This window comes from Topomyia yanbarensis, chromosome 2 (assembly GCF_030247195.1).
Source record: "Topomyia yanbarensis strain Yona2022 chromosome 2, ASM3024719v1, whole genome shotgun sequence".
In the NCBI taxonomy this organism is placed as follows: domain Eukaryota; kingdom Metazoa; phylum Arthropoda; class Insecta; order Diptera; family Culicidae; genus Topomyia; species Topomyia yanbarensis.
The window spans coordinates 420,109,241-420,117,070 of record NC_080671.1 but is presented as its reverse complement, the minus strand read 5'-3'; the positions used below and the strand labels follow the sequence as shown (position 1 = coordinate 420,117,070).

General features: G+C 38.9%; 1 pseudogene; it reads left to right on the top strand.

The window, feature by feature from the left end:
* Positions 1-5,442: 5,442 nt before the first annotated feature.
* On the top strand, positions 5,443-6,681 carry LOC131681903 (SAGA-associated factor 29-like; annotated as a pseudogene).
* Positions 6,682-7,830: the final 1,149 nt, after the last annotated feature.

The following is a 7,830-nucleotide window of genomic DNA, read 5'->3' as shown; positions in this document are numbered from 1 at the left end:
CAACTTGAGTGTGCTGAGACTGCGTTTGAGTTTTCCGAAAAGAAAAAAGGAAAATTATGAAAAAATGGCATTTTCAGTTTGTCTCTTGTATGTACCGACATACAAGAGACAAACCGAAAATGCCATTTTTATGAGCATTAAAAGTGGTATTGGAAATTAAGTAAATAAAAAAATGAGGTAAGTGGCTATGGAGTTCATTCGAGTATAGATTTGAATGCTGTAATTCGACTTTATATACCAGATCGGGTTCTCAAGATAAATATGTACTTTTGCAGTCAAGTATACTTAAATAAATGTTCAAAACCAGTTTCTTACGGTAAAGATCACATACTTTTGAAACTGTCATCTTTGGAAGTTTACTATCTGCGAAGAAGTTTTACAACGCAATACAACGCACCTTTTGAAAAAAAAATGATTTTGGTGATTTTTCCCCTTGAAGTGACTCTTCCAAAACATTATTGAAAGCATTGATGTCTTCAGTAAAGTTGTTGAGAATTATGCTATATTGTTGAGAATGATATTAGAATCAGTTGTCGACTTCAAGTCGGCAACGGATCGAAATCGGTCATTCGTTATCATTAAAGGGTGAAAATCATATAGAACCTTTGTGCGTGGTAAAATATATCATTTTAATGGCTAAAACTTGGTTTTATTTTGAAGACTTCTTTATGTAAATTCTTCTTTTTGTTAAAATATATTTTTGTTTTTCTTCTATGGAAAGGCTATGCAACCACTCTAAAAATCGTCTTTTCAACCAAGGCCCGGAGAGCTGAGTCTCTGTACCATTGGACTCAGTTCATCGAGTTCGGCAAATGTATGTGACCAACAAATGCACATCGGTTACTCGAAGATGGCCAGACCGATTTGATCAAACTTTGCGTTAAATGAAAGGTACAATGTTCCTTAAGCTGCTATTGAATTTCATTCGAATCCGACTTCCAGTTCCGGAATTACGGGTTGAAGAGTGCATGAAATTCCTATATAAATAGGAATCAGCATGTTATCTAAAAGATGGAAAACTTCATAAAGTGTGTTTTAAATTGCTTCAGCTCACAGATGCCCAATCAAACCCACATTGACCACATCTTCGGCAGAACGGCAGAACATCTGCTTCTCAGAAATGTCTGATTCGTTGTTCACAAATTTGTTCCCAAATGAAATCTGCAGTAGCCATCTTGACTGCCATTACATTCCGTTGGAATCGGAGTTCTGGTTCCTGTGTTACGGGTCACAGTATGCGGTCACATGCGAATTTCCCATATAAACCGGTATGATCATAATACCTAAATGATGCAAAACTAATTGAAATGATTTCTAAATGGCTTGAAATTATTGATTTTGATCACTAACTGCAAATCAAAGACTCTTTGGCAACATTGAGAACCGTTGAAAATTCAGAAAGATCCGAGGGAATGGCTTAGTCCCGAAATTAAATTCACACCTCTTTGCTGACTCCATTCTCACAATTTTAGTCTAAAACCAAAGGTATAGTATTCACATTTATGTCTACCGAATTTAAACAAAGTTTTTGTTCCGGAATTATGGATAAAAGGATCTGATCACACCTTTGTTCATTTCTCCTATAGAAAGGTTAAGCAATCACTTAAAAAATCGACATTCTAACAAAGGCCCGGAGGACCGAAGCTCTCCTACCATTCGATTCACTTCGTCGAGTTCGGCAAATGTATGTGTGAGTGTATGTTTGAATGTGACCAACAATCGCCCCTCGGTTACTCGGAGATGACCGAACCGATTATCTCAATCTTAGTCTTAAATGAAAGGTATTGGTTGCTATTGAATTGAATTCTGTTACTTCCCCACATATGGCACAACCATCTACCAAACTCCCCCCCCCCCTTCACTCATTAAAACCCCCACAGATCAATCTCCATAACGTTCCCCTCGGACAAACACCCCATTCCACCTCCTACAGACCCATAACTCTCTCATTCCCATCGCCTTCACTCACTAGACATACCAAAATAAGCTTAGTGTGGTGGCTCTGAGTTGCTGGGTTTTCATCCCTCACACGCACCTACGTATGCCAAAATATGTTAGCAAGAAGACACCATTGAACTAATGCTGATGTAACTAATTAAGTATGATATATTTCTTGTTTCAAGTATTTCAACATCGACACGTAGCTCAACAAGTTCGTGGATGGCGATCGATTGTATATAGGTGTTCTAAGAATGTAATAGACATTTCCACCATTATATTGAACATAACGAGCCATGAAATCATAGTTTGAAGAAATGAGAAAGGCACAATTGCACCACTAGGTGGATTAAAACAGGTTATTTTTCTAGTTTAAATTCACTCTTTTGAGTTTCCGTTATATTTGAGTTGGATACTTTAAAGAAACTCAATCTTATTTCGGTTTCGTTTTCCCCCATTTTGATGTTTCTTTCAGGTTTTGTCATGAAAGGTAAATTTCAATTTCATACTTTAGAAGCACAGTCGGGCATTTTAACACATCTGGCGGTCTGTCATTAGCTGCGACAGTAGTGCAAAAACTACCGAGTTCGAAATGCCTCTAATCTCTCGTTGCGGTCACAAGGGGTCAGAGTTCTGGTGCGGATAGGCACCACACCGAGTTGGTAGGATAATGTAGACGGTGTTGAATGGTTTGCCTATGTGAAGAGCTGTATTATGCCGTCTTGTATTCTATTTAAACCATCGACGCTACAGCGACAAAGTTGGTACAGACGAATCAAAAGCATAAAGAAATAGAAAGAGACTAAATATGAACCTAAAACATGCTCGATGTCGTGATAATTATTGCCACAAACTCACTTTAATAATGGTGTAATCACCTGGCGAACAGCAGTGCAGCATTTCATTTCCTAGAACCTGTAAGCCGAATAGCTCAATGGCTGGAAGCAAGGAACGTAAGCCTGTTTTCCCAGCACTCAAAGAGGAAGACTACGTAATTTCTCGCCTTACGCGAACCTGAACAAAAGACCCTATTGGATCTCTCAGAGAAAATTTTGTGAAGTAAAGAAAGGCTGAAATATATTTTCATTAGATTGACATCGAATCGAATTATGCCGTCCAAATTATTAAAATCCATTATGAAATCATCTTCAAAAAAAAAAAAGAAATCAAATTTGTTAAGGTTTGGAAATTTTAAGAGTAAATAACAGACCGGAACATATATCTTCTACCTTAACGGTCGAGTTATATTGAACCATTCCTTTCAAAGAATGATGAGCAAATCCGTTCACCGGGAGGTGGTGAATATTCTAGGAAATCACTCCAATGAAATCGAAAGCACGGCGAACCAAAAAGAGCATGCCGCACGTCCGAACAAGAAAGAAAAAGCAGCAGATACCACGGTACCGGACGCCCATCTGACCGATGATTTGCGATGCAAACATTTACACAGGGCCATGCTTTTGATTGATTGTGCCCGAGCGTGTCATTCAGGGAACGGGAAAAATTGACCTTTGAGATGGATCGGTCCGGTGGTGTAAACATTTACCGATGTCCCTCTCGGACCGATGAAGTTACATAACGGAAACCGTTACGGTATTCGGCGGAACGGAAATGGTTGCGGCTGATTAGATCCATTACCTCTGCGACTGCTGGGGCGAAAACTAAACAGATTGTGATTTACTCAAGAAATATGGGCTCAAATCGAGGCGGATCCACTTGTGGAATGTGGATACAGATACGTGCGTGGCGGACTGCTGTAATGCGAACGATGAAAGGAGAATCCGGTCGAATGGAATGGAACAGGCGTATTTAGGAATAACACACAAGTCGACCGAATGTCGGAAAAGGAATTTCTCGGTTTGTGTAGGTAGGAATTAGATGGTTTCAGTATTTTTTATAGATCAAAGACGGGGCGTACCGTTCGTATACGCTTCATGACTCTGTTTGAAGCAAGCATCCTTTTAATTTATCAACATTTTAGCAACGTTCGGGTTTTTACCGACAATACGTGAGTATAGAAATTATTGAATAACAAGATTGTCGAATTTGTACATTAATCAGTATAACTAAACCAAAAGTTAAAAACGATTTTTTATGATCAGAATTACGATCAAAAAAGATTTAAAATTGTTTAAAAATCGAAAATCAAGCAGAGATTTCGTGGAACAAAATAAATAAAACGAATTAACAATCCAATAAAAATGCTAGTGCAGATAAAGACCATGTACATGTCAGGAAGCACGACATTGTCAATAAACGATTGGAAAAAAAATCCAGCAGCGTGAAAAACTGAAAATTGTACTTTTGCGTTAAAAACAAAAAAACGAACGAATAAAATTGGAAAACAAATCGTGATCCTAGCGGTTGTTTATATTCCTCGAGCAACCAGCACAAGCCACTAGTTCGATTACTCCGGATGACCATTATTGACCAGCACGCCTCGGGCGAACGCGGAGAGAATAATAAAAATTTCATACCATTTGTATTCAATATTTCACGCGCAAATCTGGATTCTCCCACATTCGACCCCGAAATCCAATCAATGGGGCCCGAGTTTGCAGTCTGGCTATCTACCTACATACCTACAGCGTTGCCGCGCGCACTAAGCGACGGAAAATTCCCCATCAAGGATGTCACGACCTTTGTTATTGTGATTGCAGGCGGCCATTTCCATCGGTGCCGTTGGTCGGGATGGTTTGTTTACTTCGTTTGCGAGAGGAAGGACCAAAAGTTCCGCTAGTGATAGCTAATGATGATTCGCCGTTTGCTGTGGGAAATTGTGAATATTGTTTTCAAATTCAGGGGTCTCGTTGAATATAATTTTCAAATTCGGGGATGAATATTGATGTAGGATCGTAAACATTTGTCGAGATTTCAATATTAGTTTTTCCCCTTTTGAAACTAAGTATTACGGTCGTTCCTTTGAAACGTAAACAACAAAATTCTTAATTAGAAATTGTTTTTCGAACTCGTTTATTCAGAATCCGACACTAACTTAGAGCCGGACTAAGCTAGCACCATATTCCTGAGCAAATATATCAGGTGATGATAAGAAGTATAAACAAAAAACCTATAACAAATTTAGGTATAAGTATTCAATTTAAGACCATAAAAATTTTGTGGAGAAAAATTGGTTTTCATCAAAAAAGTTCTCTTTAACTAGAAACAATACATAGTGCATTAGCTTGCTAAGTTGAACCAAGTTTCGATTCCCCAGGTTTTCATCACCTTTTTCAGAACATTTTTCTTGCAGGACATCACGCTTGATTAGGTATTTGTTCAGGAACACAAAATGTGTTTCAGTTTTTGACGCTAGCGTCAATCCGGCGCTAGCTTAGTCCTGTCACTGCCAAATTCCATAACGAATTTAGTTATAATTTTTTTGCCTTTCATGTGCGAAAGTAGTATACTTAATTCTATCCTTAATGGAGAAAAATGGGTAGAACCAACGACACGACCTGAAACTTCATGTAACTTTCAGATGAAAAAGTGTCACCCCCCGAAACAGTTAAAAAAAGAATTCTTCAGCAACACTTCTTTGTTTATTTGATTTTCTGTTGCTGTATAGCAACCATATTGATTCCGTAAAGCTTTCGATTAATTCAGCGTTCTCCATGAATTAACTTATTAAATATTTAATAATAAAACAGTTGCATTTTGTACGGACGTTCGCATTGATAAGGAAGTTATTTTGAAAAAAGTTGGTGTCCAATAAATATGCCGCTAACTGCTGAACAAGCGATGCTTCAAGTACAGGTAAATCATGAGAACGAAAGCGAAATTCTTAATTTTTAGTATACGTAACATTTCATTTGGGTAGGAACGACTCCGTTCGCTTAAATCGGTTATTGTTGAAATAGAGAATGAGCGGAAGAGAAACGAACCCAACATCGTAAATGCGGGAAATAAAGAAACAATCCGAAGAGGTGCGCTTATGAAAATGCTACAGATTTCGGCTCAAACGCTACCACTCTTTGTCAGTGAACCTGGAGAAAAAATTTAACCGCTTTGTGGTAGCGTTCCGGCTGATAGTACTTACGTTGCAAAACCGGGTGACATGGTTGCCGCTCATGTTAAAGGTCTCGAAGATAAAGAAAATTGGATACTTGCCGAAGTAGTACAATACATCTCGTCTGTCAACAAGTACGAAGTGGACGATATTGATGAAGAGCAAAAGGATCGACACATTTTGAGTAAGCACCGTATTGTTCCGCTTCCTCTTATGAGAGCTAATCCGGAAACAGATGGACAGGCAGTTTTCCCTAAAGGGACAACCGTATTGGCACTATATCCACAAACTACCTGCTTTTATAAAGCAGTTATTAATCAACTTCCGCAGACAGCCAATGAAGAATATGAAGTACTTTTTGAGGATCCTACGTACGCGGACGATTACTCGCCACCATTATATGTTGCTCAGCGGTATGTCATTGCCATCAAACCGAACAAAAAAGTAGGAGCCAGTTCCTGACAGTCCTCCGCTCAACCGACCACGACTATTTCAAGTATCACTGCTGCCCTTCCGTCGGCAATGGGAAAGTCAACTTCTTCTGGGTGTACATCATCAGCAGTTATATCCAACGCCAGCGCTTGCAGTGGAAATCTCGCTAACCGGTGGATTAACGCAGCCGAAAGAGGAGCATATGTTGGAGCCATTCATGATGGATGATCAGTTTTGATTAGCTTGCGCGAAAACTCAATTCAAGTTATACAATTTATTGTAATATCTCAGCATAAAATGATCAACAAGAAAAAAAACCTTTTCTATATTATTTAATAAAGGGAACAGAAAACTACTCATACCGACAGAAAATCCGAGTAGAAAGAGGCTCGAACTGAAAGTGTCGAGGTGTACCAACTATCAATATTCGTTGGTTGGAACGTGTTTCGCCATGGTCGATATCGAAGAGCAAAGCGTATATCGTCTATCTCGAGATAATCTAGCATTTTGTAGAGTTGTTTCTAGACATAAAACATTTGAGAGTGAACGAAGCAAAAATAAGCTGACAAAATGTTCTCACACTCACACTGATGCAAATTAAACGTGCGCGTAATTTAGCGCACGACATAACTGAAAAGTCGCAATGTGAATTTAAGAATATAACAATACAAAAGCATGCACACCAGACTGACCAGAAAAAAGCGATCTTTTGAGAACTTAAGGTTGAACAGAGAAGGGGTGAAAAGCTAAAACGAAAAAAGCAGTTTTTTTCCACAGCGTGTGCAGTACTGTAACAACATTCTACATAAGCTGATTAATTTTTATGAAGATCTAACAAACGGTGTGGAAAAAACTGCTTTTTTCGTTTTCGATTTTTGCCCAATCTCTGTGCAACCTTAATCGACCCGTTCCTGAGTTGATTCCAAGTTCCATTGGAAGTTTCTACTCTAAATTTGAGTCAAATCGGACAAGTTTAGCTATCGGACCAACGTGTTCGAAGTTGAAACAAAGAATTATATTTTTGTTATACAACATTGTAGAAGACTGCAAATCAATCCAACTCCTTTAGGACATAACTCTCCGAGCTCTCGATCGAAGCAGTTCGTTTTCTGGTGCTGTGCATAAAGTGAACAAGAATATATATTGTCAGTGAAGGTCAACTATTGTTTGAGGCAGTCTTTGTTCGCCGGTGCCCAGGCTGGTGAAGTGAATACCAGAATTTCCGGACACGCCGCTATATAAGCTAAGTATTATTTTTCTTTCTTTCGTTTCCCTTTCCCCGATCGGTCTACTTTTCCCTTTCCCCTGAATACAAGTTTCATCCCTCGTTTACACCACGTGCTATCCTCGTGCCTAAATGGCCGAGGGCGAAGGAACATTGGATGGGAATGATATTCCCATGGATTTACCGGATAAACCCGATATTACTCCCTCCCCTGATTCCCCCAGTC